Source organism: Pseudophryne corroboree, chromosome 2 (genome assembly GCF_028390025.1).
Source record: "Pseudophryne corroboree isolate aPseCor3 chromosome 2, aPseCor3.hap2, whole genome shotgun sequence".
NCBI lineage: Eukaryota > Metazoa > Chordata > Amphibia > Anura > Myobatrachidae > Pseudophryne > Pseudophryne corroboree.
In genome coordinates, this window is record NC_086445.1 from 657,294,349 (window position 1) to 657,312,896 (window position 18,548).

The window sequence follows — 18,548 nt, forward strand, 5'->3', positions numbered from 1 at the left end:
CTAAGCCTTCGGAGTCGAAGGAGTAGTACTAGGCAGCCTGGAAGTCTTAGCGGATGCTAAGTCAGCAACAATCTTGTTGAGATCTTCCCCAAAAATGATGTTTCTCTTAAAGGGGATCTCCTCCAAAGTCTTTTTAGAGCCCAGATCTACAGATCAGGACCGCAACCAGAGAATCCGGTGAGCCAGAATGGACGTAGTAGACGCTTTGGCCGCCAGGATACCTGCATCAGATGCTGCCTCCTGAATATAATGAGAGGCTGTAATAATATATGAAAGACACTGTCTAGCATTATCAGGAAAATTAGACTGTAGCTCCGCTTCAACTTCCTGAACACAGGCTTCAATAGGTTTTGCAGCCCAAGAAGCCGCAATAGTGGGCCTATGTGAAGCTCCAACAAGAGTGTAAATAGACTTCAAGCAACCCACCACACGGTTATCAATTGTTTCCTTCAGAGAGGTGATGGTAGTGACAGGCAGAGCAGATGACAACACCAGACGCACGACTTGTGAGTCCACCGGCAGCGTGTTTCCCAATTTTTACTTAACTCCGCAGCAAGGGGATAACGAGCCAGCATCTTCTTAGACAGGGAGAATTTCTTTCCTGGATACTCCTATGATTCCTGACATATGTCAACTAAGTGGCCTGAATGAAGGAACCTTCTGATTGCTTGAACTTATCTGGTTTCTTAGAGGTATCTGGAGGTTCTGCGTCATCATCAATTTGAAGAATCAGCCTGATAGCCTCCAAGTGGTCAGGAACATCCACTTGTGTCATAGATTCCCCATCAGAAGCATCTGCATCAGTGTCTGAGGAGTCCATATATGCGCCATCCTCGTTGGATGAAGTATCCGAAACGTGTGGATTGTGAGGAAGTAATGGCCCGTTTATAAGACCCCTTGGACCTAGGCGAGCGAGGGTTAGGATTTTGCTTAGCCAAAGACTGATTTAATTGCTGTGACTGAGAGGACAGAGTATCTGCCCATGGGGGATTAACTGCAGGGACAATATGTTGCTGTAATGGAACGGGAGGTCCCATAGTCTAGTTACTAGCGTAGTCAGTAAATTAGACAAAGCAGCCCAAGGTGGGTCTTGATCAGTAACGTGCGGTGAGGTCATTGGCTGGGGAGTGCTCAAGAAAAGTGGGCGTGGTCACCCAATATGGGGCATGTCCAGTGTAGTAGAACCCCTACTATCTAGTACTGGTGCCCATTTAACCTCATAGCACACGGTACGAGCCGACATTCACATCCGGCATGCGAAACAAAATGCCCGATGACAGCCCCGTTTTCATCCGAAAACGGGGCTATTTCACCCGAAAACACACAGGTTTCACTGAACCTGTGTATTTACGGATGAAAAAGCAGATTTTACCGGCCGAGCTAATTAAATAGCCCAACCGCTGCACCCAAAGAAACATCGGGGGTTTTTACTCCCGATGTCTCTTTGGGCCAAATTGAATATCCTCCTGAATGAGCCGAAATTCACATTGTAGCACACTGAATGAGCCAAAATTCACATTGTAGCACACTGAATGAGCCGAAATTGTGATAGCAAGGACAGCCAGAGTGACGACAGGGAGAGCGAGTGACGACAGGGAGAGCGAGTGACAGCAGGGAGAGAGCGAGTGACAGCAGGGAGAGAGAGAGTGACAGCAGGGAGAGAGAGAGTGACAGCAGGGAGAGAGAGTGACGACAGGGAGAGAGAGTGACGACAGGGAGAGAGAGAGTGACAACAGGGTGAGAGAGTGTGACAATAGGGACAGGGACAGTAACAACAGGGAGAGAGGGTGACAGCAGGTGAACATTACCTGACTCATTTGTTGTGCCTGGTGGCGGTGAGCGGCTGGCGGCGGTGAATGGTGGGCGGCTGGCGGCGGAAAGTGGTGAGCGGCTGTGTGCTCTACACAGCCGCCGGCCGCCGAGCAGGGGCTTCTGTCTGAGAGAGGGCGGAGGAGGAGAGCACCGAGCACCGCTCAATTCACGCTGGGTTTGCGGCTTCCCACCGCTGTCGCCGTGCACATTAGCCAGCGATTGGGCCAGCGGGGGGACATGGAACACACTTTAGCTAGTAGGGGAAGTGGGGGACATGGCACTCACTTTAGCTAGTAGGGGGACGGGGGACATGGCACACACTTTAGGTAGTAGGGGGCGGGGGGGGGACATGGCACACACTTTAGCTAGTAGGGGGAGGGGGGGACATTGCACACACTTTAGCTAGTGGGGGGGGACATGGCACACACTTTGCTAGTAGGTGGAAGGGGGGACATGGCACACACTTTAGCTAGTAGGTGGAGGGGGGGACATGGCACACACTTTAGCTAGCAGGGGGAGGGGGGGATATGGCACACACTTTAGCTAGCAGGGGGAGGGGGGGACATGGCACACACTTTAACTAGTAGTGGGAGGGGGGGACATGGCACACACTTTAGCTAGTAGGGGGGGAACATGGCACACGCTTTAGCTAGTAGGGGGAGGGGGGGGACATGGCACACACTTTAGCTAGTAGGGGGAGGGGGGGACATGGCACACACTTTAGCTAGTAGGGGGAGGGGGGGACATGGCACACACTTTAGCTAGTAGGGGGAGGGGGGGCATGGCACACACTTTACCTAGATTACAGTAGAAAGATCTGCCGTTCCGCTCTCCCCCTCCTCCCTGTACCACTGCTGCCGCACCATCTTCTGGCTCTGCCTGTGTGTGACAGGCGCCGGACCGGCAGCAACAGCAATGGCAAGGACAGTGCTGTGAGTAAGGAGGCAGGGAGGGGGGAGCTGCTCTTAATGAAGTCAGCCCAGCATGGACTTCTGGGCATCCCGACGCCGCCGCAGCTGGAGCAGTACCTGACGGGTCCCGCCGCCGCTTCTCCCGGCTGCGTCTATGTGATTCGGCCAGCGGATCCAGCACTGGATCCGCTGTCCAACCACAGGTGCCTCGCTAGCAGGGGCGTGCTTTCCCTGAAAGCGAGGCACTTGTATAAGTGCCGCATTCCAATCTTTTTGTAATGAGCTTTTCCAGCCCAGCGCATGGCCCCGCCCCCCGCTTTGTCCCGTTCCCACTGGCTACGGGAGGCACTGGCTATCAGTGCCTCCCAAACTTATTACATGAGCTAAAACGATTATAATAATATAAAGAGAATGTGTGTCTTATGTATCTTCTTTGTATTATTTTAATCATTAATGACAGGGAAGGCATTGCCTCCCCTGCCTGCACATCCCTGGTCTTGATGTGCCCCCGTTGCTGCAGACTGACTGGGGGGTATAGAACCCCCAGTACCTGAACCCTCAGCTGCTATGTTTTCCTCTGAGCAATCCGTGGCATCAGCACTGCATGGTGCAGGATCAGCCATGGATCTATTGCCCTGTTTAGCCGACATTATATGAAAGCGTAACCTTAGGGCATAGTAGTACAATATAAGCAGACAAAGTACCTGAAAGAAAAAACCTGTATAGTGTGACTGCAAGCAGAGCACAAACAGAGGATTTAAGAGGTGTATGGTGACTGTAATACACAGAGAAAAATACCAAAGCAGTATATCCTGTGAAACACTATATTATATGAGAACCCTGACGCACTTAGCCCCCTTCAGGGTACAGAATATAGGGATAGCAATATGTGTGAGATACACGGAATATAGATCACACAGCAGCTATTGGCACACACACAGTCACATGTACAATGCAGAAATTATTACAAACAACAATAAAACTGCACTGGACTAGCAATACTAAGTAAGTGTACTACCGGTATCCGGACTCCAGGTCGACAACAAAAAGGTCGACACACCTTAGGTCGACGCCAATTGGTCGACACACCTTAGTTCGACATGGACAAAAGGTCGACAGGAACAAGGTCGACGTGTAAAAAGGTCGACATGAGTTTTTCACAATTTTTTTTCTTTTTTGGAACCTTTTCATACTTAACGATCCACGTGGACTATGATTGGAACGGTAATCTGTGCCGAGCGAAGTGGGGCGGAGCGAAGGCACCATGCCCGAAGCATGGCGAGCGAAGCGAGCCATGCGAGGGGACGCGGTGCACTAATTGGGGTTCCCGGTCAATCTACGAAGAAAACGACACCAAAAAAAACATTAAAAACTCATGTCGACCTTTTGTCCATGTCGACCTTGTTCCCGTCGACCTTTTGTCCATGTCGACCTAAGGTGTGTTGACCAATTGGCGTCGACCTAAGGTGTGTCGACCCTTTTGTTGTCGACCTGGAGTCCCAGACCCGTACTACCAAGTAAAGCTATGTAGGTATATAGACATAACAATGCACAGTAAAGACTGGATGTATAACACAGGGTACTTGTAGTAATGCACTTGTTCTTAACTAACATTGTCTAAATGACATGTTGAATACTTAAGTGTCCTGTAAATGCACAGCGCTGATGATGCAGGCGGCTTTACAGAGGAGACATTGCCCAGCAGTCCCAGAATAAGCTCAGCTTGTGTGTAATTGCGCCCAAATGCTGACAGGGAGTGAGGGAGACAGACATGCAGCTCAAGGGCGGGAACATTTGCAGTAAATGGCGCCTGGGGCTGGGGCTACAGGTCAGAGCCTTATCCCCTTGCTGGACTTCATCACCGGGTACTGCGAGGTCTATTGAAACAGATTTTTATGTAATCCGACCTGTGCCCCTTGTCCTGTTGGTCTAGTAGGGTCTCTGTACGTCCACAGTGTCCACGCCAGCGCGCGCGATCTTTCTCCTGGAGACCGCGCTGGATCGCAATTTTCAGCGGGTCCCGTCTGGGGGACCCTCTTATTTCCTCCCTATGATGCAGCCACACGATCCTGGAGAGCAGCGGCGAGTGTGTGTGCCTTAAAGAGATCGGAGCCCTCCGCTGTAAGTACCCGGCGCGGGAGTATACATCGCCACTGGGGGAGGTGAGGGAGCTGCAGCATGATATGTCAGCATGACATATAGCACTTCTAAGTGCCTGTGCTGCGGCCTTTGAAGTCTTCTATCTTCTTAAAAAGCTCTTTTCAGGGCTGCCTAGCGCAGCCGTCCCTGTTAGTTAGCTGCCTGCACTGCAGGCACCAACTTACAAACTGAGCTCCAGTGCTTGGAGACGGGGATATAGAGGAAGCAGCGCTATGCATCCTGGGAACAGTCTAAGCTTTTAGCCTGTTGGTGCCTCGGATCAAGATTCAACTCTACACCCCGATGTAATTCCCTGTGGAATCACAGTGTACCTCGCTGCAGAAAAGACAGATAACGACTCTGTAGACCATAAAAATGGACCTGAGATAGCCCTCAACCTTTTTATCTAGTGAATCTTTAAAAGACGCAGAGAGCCCTAAATTGGAAGTACCGCAGCGTCAACCTTGAGAGGCAGTTCCCACTTAGACACAGGAGTGGCTAAAGTAAAGCAAATTTTGTGATGAACGGCTAATTTTTTATCCGGCACCTTCCAGACACCTGAATGTGATTGGAGAGATCCAAAGAAGACAGGAAAGTAACCTTCTTGCATCGAAGCATGAATGGATCCAGAGCCTTTCCTTGGGAATCCACCTCGGAGCAGCCCAGACAATGGCACACAGCCGCTATGAGTTCTTCCATGCCATTACTGTAGGAAGACTCTAGGTCCTCACACTCCAGGATGACGTCAGTCTCCTTAAGTTCACCCTCCTATGAATCAAAAACTTCCAATAGGGAGGAGACGTGGCGTTCCGGAGAATTGTTCGTTATGGCTCTTAGGATATATTCCCATAATGTCAAAGGTTTGAATAGCCCTACCAAACGCACTAAGCTCTTTCTTTCCCTTAAACAGGCCAGAGGTGATTTGGTTTTCTTGCAGGAAACCCACTTTAAAAAGTCCCTCCACCCTGACTTAAAATCTAAATCCTTCCCACTTACATTCCATGCATGTGATGCGACACACAAGAAAAGGGGGGTCTCCATCTTGCTCGCTGCTCACTTCACGTACGAGTTGTTGGACAGCCATGCAGATAAATCTGGTAGATGGCTAATCCTTGTTGGGAAACTAAACAGCACCCTGTGTACTCTTGTTAATGTCTATGCTCCGAACCAAAATCAGGCTGCCTTTTTTAGGGGTTTGAACTCACACTTAACTAGGCTCCGCCAAGGGGAGATCATAGTGGCAGGTGACTTTAATGAGGTTCTAGATGCCTCGTTAGACAGATCCTCCCCCCTCCTCTCTTTCTCCTACCTCCAAACATTCATCCCCGGGATCTCTTGCCCTATTGGATCTTTTGAAGCTCCAATTATTATTTGATTCCTTTAGACTTACTGATCCACTTACTAGGGACTACACTTTCTACTCCCCTGTACATAAATCCTACTCTAGAATCGATATGATCTTACTCAGCCGGGACCTTTCCTCTAAACTGAAGTCTGCACGTATACTCCACATGGTATGGTCTGACCATTGTCCGATCACTGCTGAGCTCCTTTCTATTGCCCCCCGTCCCCCTCCGGCCTCATGGCGATTGAATGACTCCCTATTACATAATCCGGAAATTATTAATTTGATTAAAAGTCACATTACTGATTATTTTTTATTTAACGATCTTCCAGAGACCTCACCTGTCATCTTATGGGAACCACATAAAGCTGTTCTCCGAGGCCATTTGCTAAGTCAGTCAGCTAGGTTCAAAAAGTCACAGGAATCTAATTTCCTCTCCCTATCCACTAGACTCCAGGTGCTTGAAAGACAACACAAGCTTCCCCCTACCCCTGCTAATTTAGAGATTTTGCTGAGGGCGCGGTCTGAATTGTCGCTTTTCTTGTCAGAGCGTAGAGCTAAGACCCTTCAGAGACTTAATCAGTCCTTTTATAAGAAAGGAGATAAAGCGGATTGGATGCTGGCTTCCCGTCTCCGAGCACAACGCTCTCGGAATAATATCTTAGTGGTGCATACTGTGTCAGGCGAGATCACGTATGCCCCGAATGCCATAAACAAGGCATTTCAGGAATTTTACGCTCAGCTCTATAATTTAAATTCTATTAACCCAGGTTCTGGACCCCCAGACGGCTTAATCTCAGAATTCTTGCGTAGGGCTAAACTCCCCAGATTGTCTACTGTGCTTCCTCAGAACTGAATAAAGATTTAACAGACAAGGAAATTGCAGCCGTCCTGAAGTCCTTTAAAGCTCCAGGGCCCGATGGCTTCTCAGCATCATATTATAAGAAATTTGCCCCCATCTTAATACCACATCTCAGAGTATTGTTCAATGATGTACTACATGGTACCCCTTTTCCAAGCACCATGTTGGAGGCCAGAATAATAGTTATCCACAAAGAGCGCAGAGACCCTCGAGATTGCGCTAGCTATCGGCCGATATCCCTATTGAATTTGGACATTAAACTCTATGCTAAAATTTTAGCTACCCGTATCAACGGTGTGCTCCCTAGCCTGATCAATTATGACCAGGTCGGTTTTATTCCTGGCCGTCAGGCCAGGGATAACACTAGAAGAGCGATAGATCTAATACAGTGACTGAACTGCAGTCACACCCCAACTATTGTCCTTTCGCTAGACGCTCAAAAGGCGATCGACCGCATATCATGGCCCTTCTTGTTTCAGACTCTTCAGGCGTTCGGGATATCGGCCGAATTTTTGACGGGGGTCTCGGCTCTCTACTCATCCCCTATAGCTAAGGTTCTGACTAACGGAGTGCTGTCCGCTCCCTTCCCACTATCCAACGGTACGAGGCAGGGCTGTCCTCTCTCCCCCCTGGTGTTTGCCATGGTCATAGAACCCCTGGCTGCTGTGATTAGGAACTCTGGTAGAATTCGGTGAGTGAAGGTGGGCTCGCAGGAGTTTAAGATTTCACTTTTTGCAGATGATGTACTGCTGTTCCTCATTCAGCCACAGTCTTCGCTCCCCGCCTCGTATCAGATTATAGAGGACTATGGCTCCCTATCGGGATATAAAATCAAATTTGTCAAATCTGAAGCTATGTCATTACACATAGCAGGGGATCTCAGACGCGCTCTACAGTCCTCCTATGACCTTCGCTGGAAAACAAATAAGATCAAGTACTTAGGAGTCTATATTACATCTCACTATAGCGCTTTATATTCAGAAAACTACCCACATATGTTCACTAAGAACACGGCAGCAAGTGGGTAGGAAGCAGGATATAGGAGATCCCCGGATTATTAATCCTGATCCTCTCCTTGTGGCTCCCCTAAGACTGTTTTCCGGCTCCTACTACTCCTAGCCTCTCTGGGGAGGCGGCGGGCATCACAGAGTAACCTCTGCCTGCGTCTCCGGCCAGCGCCGTCTGAGCCCGGACTTTAGGCCTAGGCTGCCAGCACATCCCCGGCCTCAATTTGCAGGACATAGCCGCGCTGCCGCGGGCGCACGCGGACCCGCGGAGAAGACTGCCGCCATCAGCGGTGCGGGGTGAGCAGCGCCCTCCCCTTGCACCCCCTGGATCCCATACCTGGCTGCTCCTGTCCCCTGGCGCCCGGGATCAGTGTGACTGAGTGAGGGAGGTGAGGCTGTGGGCCCGGCGGCCATCTTGAAAGTACCTCCCTGCACTAATCCTCCTGCACTGCACTGCTCTGGAACTCTAAAGGGGCTGCAGGGCTGGATGGAGTGATTCAGGACACGCTGCCCTGTTTCTCACTGCCCAGCCTATATTTTATTATAACATTTCTCCTTGGATCCCCCTGGCCCCTCTCCCCTCTCTTTTCATTAAAGGATGCTTGGGGCCCTGGTGCATTGCTGACACTGCAACTACTGTCCATTGCTGAACTTCCTGACACTGAATACCTGGGCTTTGAGTGCTGCTTGAACATTGATATTATAGTGAGGGGTGGTCAAAGCGCGGCGGCTAAATTGGAGAAGTTCGTCCGCCAGCCTCCCACCCAGCCGACGCAGTCCTCTCCTAAAACCTCCCCTTCTAGCCGACCCGTTCCCCTGGCCGGGGCCGATTCGAGTGTGGACATGCAGCCATCTGCCCCTTCCATTCAACAAGTCCTGGAGGCCATAGCGGCTAGTGAACAACGCCTGTCGGACAAAATGGAGAAGGTGCAGTGCGATCTATCACTGTTACGCCAGGATGTCCAGCGCATCCGAGAGAGAGTGGGCGAAACAGAGACGCGGGTCTCCAACCTAGAGGACCTGTGTCTGCTGTCTCCCAGCAAGTTTCGGCTATGCAAACTAAACTCCTGGATATAGAGGGACGCCTTCGCAGAAACAATGTGAGATTCGTGGGCCTGCCTGAAAAGGAGGAGGGGGCACAACCCGAGGATTTCCTGGAGTTCTGGCTGAAAGAGGCGTATGGTGCTGAATCCTTTACGCCCCAGTTTGCGGTGGAACGGGCGCACCAGGTGACATTCCGGCCTCTGCCCCCGGGTGCACCTCCGCGAACATTTATTGCCAAGTTTCTGCACTATAAAGACCGGGACTCCGTCCTGCGCCTGGGCCGAGTGAAGGGCCCCCTGCTTCGAAATGGTGTTCGGGTGTCGGCATTTCCAGATTTTGCAGCGGATGTCCAAAAGGATCGGTCCCAGTTTCTGCCCATCAAGCGGTGTCTTCGTGACCTGAATCTTCCCTATTCGATGCTGTTTCCCTTCAGGCTGCGTGTGGTGGCAGACGGGGAAACTAAGTTCTTCAGTTCTCCGAGGGAGGCGGCGGCCTGGCTGGACAGACACGCTCCGGGTGCCCGCCAGATGGCTCCGGACTGACATCCAGTGTCCTTTCTACATTGGCCTACAATATGCAAGTATAAGTCCGGGAAGCTTTCCTTTGAATTAGTTGTTCTGGACTTTGCTGGGTAGTGACTTTTACGCATCGGGTTTTGTATTGGTTTTTTTTGTTTGAATCTGTATGCTACGCATAGCACTGCCGTAGGCTTTCAGATCACCAAGGTTAGAGCTCTGTTTGGGATGTGTGTATGCCACAGTTCGGGGAGGTATACGGGGAGGGGGGATGTTGTTGGGATGAAGTTTGTTTTTCTGTTGATTTTCTATTCCTCTTTTTTTCAGTTTTTTGTTTTTCATATGGCTATTTACCAAATTGTGAGGTGAAGTTGTGCTATTTAGGGGGGTCTGGCTCGGGATTCGGGGCCTGCGGACGATATGGTTCCAGGGATGGTACTAAGTACGGGAAGATAGATACTTGGATAATGGTGATGGGGGGTTCCTTTCTCACCTTGTGAGGTCTCTGAATGCTGTGTCTCAGATGGTACAAAGGACGATATGTCTGACTTAAAGATTTTGGCATGGAATGTCCGGGGCATTAGTAATAAAGTGAAGCGATCCTTAGTATTCCAAATGATTAAGAAATATGGCCCGGATATCATCTGTCTGAGTGAAACTCATCTGGAGGGAAATAGACTATTGTCGCTCCACAGGCCTTGGGTAGGCAGGGCGTATCATTCCTCCCACTCCTCCTCTTCCAGGGGGGTGTCAGTCATGATAAAGAGAACTATACAGTTTGAATTAATTACAGTAAACACGGATCCAAATGGTAGGTTTGTGTTTCTGGAATGCAAGGTAAACTCCTGTAATTTCTTTATTTTGTCTGTTTATGTTTCTCCCCCATTCTCGTACGACGTCCTGCAGAAGGCGGCCTCATTTATTGCTTCCTCTCCACATACTCCTGTTCTTTGTTTAGGGGATTTTAACAACGTGTTGGATGCCTCTCTGGATAGATGGAGGTCTTCTCGGGATTTGGGGGCGGGGGGTGGCCAATCTATATCTCAGTCTAAGTTTGCGGATTTTATATATAGCATGCAGTGGGTGGATGTCTGGAGGGCTCGCTACCCTACGCTTAGGCAGTACTCATGTTTTTTCAGTACGTACGGCTCCTTCTCCAGAATCGACCTGGCCCTGGTCTCGCCCAAGCTCCTACCTAGCATAACGGATGTTCATTATGAGGCACGGGGGTTGTCGTCCTGGCTGGTTGAGCTGGGAGTGTGCCTGGATTTACCATCTAGATGGGAAGGTTTCTTTGCAGGTAACGCGGGCTCGGCCCCCACACCGGTTGTATGGGATGCGTTCAAAGCTAATCTACGTGGTACACTGATAGGCAAAATAGCTGCCCGCAAGTTACAGAGTACAGAGCGATGGAGAGACAGCTTGAATCTGAATATAGGGATCTAGAGACCCGCTATTTGACTCAGGGAACCTCTGCGCTAAAAGCAAGGTGGCTGTTAGCTCAGGAGGCCTGGCTGGCTCACCTTTCGGATAAAAATGCACGCTCCCTTTTGTTTAGGGCCACCAATATCTATATGCAGGCGGACAGGCCAGGTAGTTTATTGGCCCATTTGGTGCATTACGACCGTCCTGGGTCCACGATAGTGCAGATGTCTGGCCCTGACAGCTCCATAGTAGATAATACCCCCGACATAGCGCAGATGTTCCTTTCATACTTTAAAGAGGTTTATGACTCTCAGTCGACGTGCTCCATGGAAGACTTAGACCTGTACCTGTCCAATATACCCCTTTCCAGGCTTTCCCCCGAGGCTAGGGATACTCTAGACGCGCCCTTAACTTTGGAGGAGGTGACTGCGGCGGTGGGAATGTCTCCCAGTGGCAAGTCTCCGGGTAGCGATGGAATCCCCACTGAGCTGTATAAACAGTACATACAGTTCTTTAATCCCAAACTGCATGACATGTATACAGACATATTTGCCACTGATCAACTTCCTCCCTCAATGTCCGAGGCCGTAATTATAGTACTGCCAAAGCCCGGTAAGGACCCCAAACTAGTAGAGTCCTATAGGCCGATCTCCCTTATCCCTACCGATGCCAAGATCCTGGCAAAAATCCTTGCGGTCCGGCTTAATTTGGTCATTACATCTATAATACACCAGGATCAATCTGACTTCATGCCAGGGAAATCCACGTCCATTAATTTGCGCAGGCTATACACTATATTGCAGGCTCCCCATGACTTCCCCTCAGACGCGGTTGTGGTTTCACTGGATGCGGCTAAGGCATTCTACAGTGTCGACTGGCCATATCTATGGGGGGTCATGACATGTATGGGCTTCGGCCCTAATTTTATACGATGGATCAAATTGCTATATCAAAGCCTACGGCCAGGATCTTGGTTAATGGCTATGTTTCTTCCTCCTTTACTTTGACTCGGGGCACCAGACAGGGATGCCCCCTCTCCCCAGCCTTGTTTGCCATAGCCATTGAGCCCTTGGCTTGTTTGGTCAGATCGCACCCGGACATTGGGGGAGTTGACACGGGTCCATGTACTGACAAAATAGCCCTCTATGCAGACGACCTGTAACTTTTCTTACACGACTACAGTGTGGATATGCCTGTAGTGTTGCGGGTCATAGAGACCTTTGGTGGATTCTCTGGTCTCCGCATCAACTAGTCCAAATCATTTATAATGCCCATTACGGGCTCTCCTCCCAGAGTCCCAAGGATTTCCCTACCGCTGAGCTGGACAGGCCAGTTCAAATATCTTGGGATCCAGGTTACTAATGACCCTTCGGATTTTATACCCTTGAACCTTGACCCACTTGTACAGCTGGCAATGACGGGTAAGGTTAGCCTTTTTTAGATGACAGTTTTGCCCAAATTACTGTATGTTCTTTCGCAATCCCCTGTATACATATTCCCGGCCTTCTTTAAGAAATTAAACAGTATATTAACATCTCTGATTTGGGCCAATAAAAGGCCTCGAATAAAAGATAAATACCCTCACTAGACAAAAAGTTGATGGCGGATTGGCCTTGCCTCACTTCCAACTATATTACTATGCGTCCCAGCTGGCACATATCAGTATCTGGTTGCGGGGAGGAGAGGAGGCTGGTCTGTGCTGGGCGTTTCTCCGATGTTACTACCCAGACCTTTCTCCGGCCCAGATTCTAGTGGGGGGAGCGCCTCTCGGCTGTCCCCTCCTACTGTTTTTCAGGCCATGAAGATCTGGCTGGCTTTGATGCGTATGCTTGGGTATGATAGTATGGACCCGGATACTCCCCTTTGGCACTCTGCATCATTCCATGAACTGGGGTCTCTGGAGGGGGGGTGGTGTGGGCCCCGTACTCAGTAACTTCCATATTCCAGTTGTATAACAATGGTATAATGAAGTCCTTTCAGCAACTAAAGGAAGAGTTTGGTCTCCCAAACTCTTACTTTTACAGATTTTTACAGCTCAAGCACGCTCTACAATCACAGTTCGGGGACTCTCCCCCGGTGCTCCTCCCCTTCCCCATAAAGACCTTTATATGCTCATTGGGTCCGGTCAAGATGATCTCCTTAACTTACTCGTACCTTATAAAAACAATTCATGCAGACCCGCTCTCGAACCTTCGGGAATGCTGGGAGCGTGATCTGGGCCCCATAGATGTGGAAGACTGGGAGGTGGCACTGGGGAATTCGAGCCAGGTCACCAAATCACTACGGTTCCAACAAATCCAAATCTTTATATTGCCTAGATCATACATGACACCGAACAGGATGGCCAGATTTGGGGCTGGTGGCGCTGCCGCTTGTCCTAAGTGCGGGGCCGCTGGCAGATCATTTTGGCACCTGGTGTGGGAATGTCCATCCTTGCAGGCGTTTTGGGCTGGGGTTGGGTCGATTCTGGAACATACGAGGATACCGAGAGGTATGCTGACTCCAAGATTTTGCATTCTGGGATTGGGAGGAACTGACTCTGGGCCTAAGTGGGAGGGCTTGTATGCACGTAGTATCTGCGCCCTCGCCAAGGTGTGCATTGCACGGACATGGATGGCTCCACATTCCCCTACGATGTCTGCATTTAAGGCCCTGGTGAATGACACAGTATTGAAGGATCGGTACATTTATATGAAAACTAATGCCCTCTCTAAACACGAGAAGATATGGTCCTCTTGGATTAACTCTATATATTCCTCCCCTGCACTTAGATTTTATAGATTTATAATTTAATTTAAATTGCCGTACGCCTTTTACAACGGCCCGGATATCTGGGACTCCTGGGAACGAGCCAGGCTCTTCTCCCGTATTCTACACTATAAGAATAATGCACCTCACCTCGCATAACTGTAGGAATCTACAGATGTAGCCACCTTCATCTTGACCGATTCTCCAGCTAGACGGCCGTCTAGACACGCTAGGGCGATAGCTGAGTTTAATCGCAGGCAGACGCGTTGAGGCGGTCTAGATACTCAGCATGCATTACACATCTCCACCACTGGGTGGCTAATGCTCCACTAATCCAGTACTTTCGATCGTATAGTATAGCGGCGGATTGATCTACAGCTCTGGCAATTGGTCAGTGACGACTGTAATGTCAATACTGTAGGCGTAACGGGAGGCGGTGGAAAAAGATGGTGACCTACTGTACTATATGGAGACGCAACTACAGTAATTGTGTAAAAGGAAGAATGTACAATACAAAGTATAAACACACAATACAATGTATAAACACCGTGCTTTTAAAATACATGTACAGTAAATAAGGGTCTGGGTATGGGCTAGTGGGAGACGATGGGAAAGACTGTGCTTTACAAATGCGAGCGTCCGTGTCCCCTAAGGCATAAACCAACACCAATGGGGAGGGGGCAGGGCGCTGCTTGCTGTACTTTCACACATGAAATTGGGAATCCTCAGCGGGCGTCGTGGGCTAGCGATGAAGGCTCCCACCTCCCACGCTGGGGGTCCAGGGTTCGAGACCGGATGTTTTTTTTTTTGTTTATTGTTATAATATACTGTATTATGTTATTTTCATTGTAAGACAGTCAATGGAAGGGTGCACACAAGTTACATATAAATCAGAGTACATCTGCAGGAGCGATTCTTTACGCTAAATGCAACTACACAGCGGCAATGAGTTGAGCAAAACAGTACTGTAGATTTTCAGCGTTCGTGTATTGCACAGGGACCTGAATTCCCTCCCTGTCCACTGCATGATCTGTGCAGGCTCCCAGGGGGGAAGGGCGATGGGGGTAGGGGGAGACGATGGGAAATACCGTGGCTTTGAAAAGCAATTATATGAGCGTCCGAGTCCCCTACGGCATAAACCATCACCAATGGGAAGGAAGTGCCAGCCTTTTTTTTTTGTTTATGTGTTCCCGTGACATTCACTTTAATATATATTTTTTGTCTCTAATACTGTGCATCCAATGGAAGGATGCACACAAGTTTCACATAAATCAGAGTAGATCTGCAGGAGCGATTCTTTACGCTAAATGCCACTACCCAGCGGCAATGAGTAGAATTGAGTGTATTCTGAGTGAGCAAAACAGTATTGTAGGCTCCCAGGGGGGAAAGATGATGGGGGTAGGGGGAGACGATGGGAAAGACTGTGCTTTACAAATGCGAGCGTCCGTGTCCCCTAAGGCATAAACCAACACCAATGGGGAGGGGGCAGGGCGCTGCTTGCTGTACTTTCACACATGAAATTGGGAATCCTCAGCGGGCGTCGTGGGCAAGCGATGAAGGCTCCCACGCTGGGGGTCCAAGGTTCGAGACCGGATGTTTTTTTTTTGTTTATTGTAATAATATACTGTATTATGTTATTTTCATTGTAAGACAGTCAATGGAAGGGTGCACACAAGATACATATAAATCAGAGTACATCTGCAGGAGCGATTCTTTACGCTAAATGCAACTACACAGCGGCAATGAGTTGAGCAAAACAGTACTGTAGATTTTCAGCGTTCGTGTATTGCACAGGGACCTGAATTCCCTCCCTGATAATCGCCAACATGAAAAAAGAAAATAAAACCATCAAAGAGATCCATGCATGGCTCAAGGAAAGTGGCATTATAGTCACTTTAGAAACGGTGCGCTATCATGCTTTCGAGAGAACAACGCCCAGATTTGTATTTCCTACAAAATGCACATGGTACGTACTGTACACTACTGTAATGTTTAAATGACTTGCTGTATACAATAGACAATTTTTTGAAAAAAAAAAAAAAAACGTAATCTAACTGTGATTGTGCTGTTCATTAATTCATATTTTTCATACTGTAGGAGAGTGCAACAAATTGTGGAGGAACTAACTCGTGAGGATGATGAGCGTACTGCTCTGCAAATAAAACAAATTCTCCATTCCAAGTATGACCTGGACATATCAACCACCAGCGTCAGAAGGATGCGACGGAAAATGGGATGGACCTTTGGCGCAACAAGGTAAACTGAAAGCAGTATAAACCATACAGTAGATGCACACGTATTCACTGTTAATAATCCCTTGATAAGTGATATAACAATGCCATAAATCATTATACAGAGTATGTACTTTATACTATATACAGTATGTGTGTGTATGTATGTATGTATATATATATATATATATATATATATATATATCCAAAAAGAGATACCTACTGTATAGGCACTCAGAGACAGCGATGAAGCATTGCCGGCTTATTGTGATGATTACATACTGTATACTGTGTTTGTGTGTGTGTGTGTGTGTGTGTGTGTGTGTGTGTGTATGTATGTATATATATATATATTACTCTGTATATACTGTAATGTATGTACAGTTTAATGTATACAGTAGGTATATAATACAGTATACTGCACATACAGTCTACTGTATAAACAGTAATCTGTAAATCAGTAATTTCATTACTGTATCTGATTTCATTATTTTTGGCTCTTCACAGGATATCTCCCATGATAAGAGATGTGAATAAAGAAAAGAGAGTGGAACAGGCACGGCGATGGATTGAGAGTGGCGAAACATTTCATGATGTCATTTTCACAGATGAATCGTCTGTTGCCCTTGAGCGGTTCTCCAGAATGTCATTCCGGAAACGTAACCATATCTCATTAAAACCACGCCCAAAGCATCCATTGAAAGTCCATGTATGGGGAGGCATAACACGATTAGGAGCTGGTCCCCTATTATTTTTCGAAGGTACAGTACTATACTTTATTCTGTGCCTGTGTTCTGTAAAAATACATGCTGTACTGTAGAGTACATGTAACTGCACAATAAAATGAGTTGCTTATTAATGAACAACATTTTTTTATTTCTGTAGGGATCATGGATAAGAATTTTTTTCAAGAAACAATAGTAGAGGGATGTATGGTGCCATTTGTGAATAAATATTACCCAACTCACCATAGGATATTCCAAGACAATGATCCTAAACACTCCGCCTCTGCCAAATTTATGGAAGAGAAGGGTATGAATTGGGAACGCACACCACCAGAGTGAGTATTCTTTCAACAGTGTACAAGTAAAATTTTGAGTAGCACTCTAGTACTGTAAATATATTTTTTGGTTTAATAAACAGTACAATACCGTATGTTTAATTTTCTCTATTTAATGTCATTAATTGACTAACTTTTTTTCTATACTCTTTTTTTTTTTTTTTTTTTTTATAGATCACCAGACATGAATCCAATTGAATTAGTGTGGGCTCAATTGAAGAGGTACATTAGGAGTGTTGCGAAGCCAACAACAAAACAGCAGCTGTTGGATGGGATTAAGAAATTTTGGCTAGAAGTACTCACACCTGAGCATTGTAATAATTATATAAATCACCTGTATAAAGTATTACCTGTTATAGTCGAAAGAAATGGTCAAGCCACAAATATGTAGTTCTGTACTATATTTTATGTTTAACATTTTTAATTGGTGCATTATTAAAAATGTTTATAAAATTCCCTTTGTCTGATTATTGCATAAACTAATGTTGAATATTATACAATAGTAATGTTATTGATGTGTATGAACAGTTATTTTCTGTTTTATAAGTCCTGAATAAGAGTACTGTACATTTTGATCAGTACAGTACATGCAATCGTATGTTGTAATAAATACTTTTTTTTACATTAATATTGATTTTTTTCCAATAAATATTACCTTATACAGTATGGTACGGTACAGTACAGTACATGGGGTAACTGTACAGTATGATGTGCCGTTATGGGGGAGATGGGGGAGAAATACTGTATCCACTAAATGTACAGTAAAATGTTTTTGTTTTTTTTATTACAAAAACACAAATGCATCCCAGATGAAAATCTGCTATACACAGCAGACAGCTTATGGTGACAGAACTTACCTACTGTATCCCCACCCATAGTCGTGGTATATTTTAGATTGCCTAATGAGACACTCCTGCAGCATTGCCAATGATTCATGTAAAACCTGTGTGCAAACAGTATCTCTATTGAATGCAAAGTACTGTACTGTACAGTATTACCAGAGCCGTCCCTAACCAACCTAGGCTACATTTCGGCTGATGCCCTCTTGCACAGATGCTAGTTCCGCCTATAACCCTGCACCACTTTCCCAGCACCATCACCCATTTTGGCGCTCCTACCCCCTATAATTTAAATACTGTAGGAACAATGTGCACATTTAGTGCCAGCCCAAAACAGTGCAAGTTCTTGCTGGGAAGGGGCAATGGAACACAATAATACCCCCAGATGAAATGACACACCACAGTACTGCAACTTTATTCACATTATATCATGCAGTAGTGTCTCTTATTCTTGTTACAGTACATCATATGATAGTACCACATTACTCCTAACAGCATTGCCCCTTATTCACATTACACCCCACCACATTGATCTTTATTTACATTAGACCACAGGTTCTCAAACTCAGTCCTCAGTGCATGTTTTGCAGGTCTCACAGAATCACAATTG

At 47.3% G+C, this 18,548-nt stretch overlaps 1 protein-coding gene across 4 annotated transcripts in view; it reads right to left on the minus strand.

The window, feature by feature from the left end:
- AHCYL1 (adenosylhomocysteinase like 1) overlaps positions 1-18,548 on the minus strand; it is a 905,485-nt gene that overhangs the window by 545,070 nt on the left and 341,867 nt on the right. The gene's annotated exons all lie outside the window — the stretch shown is intronic.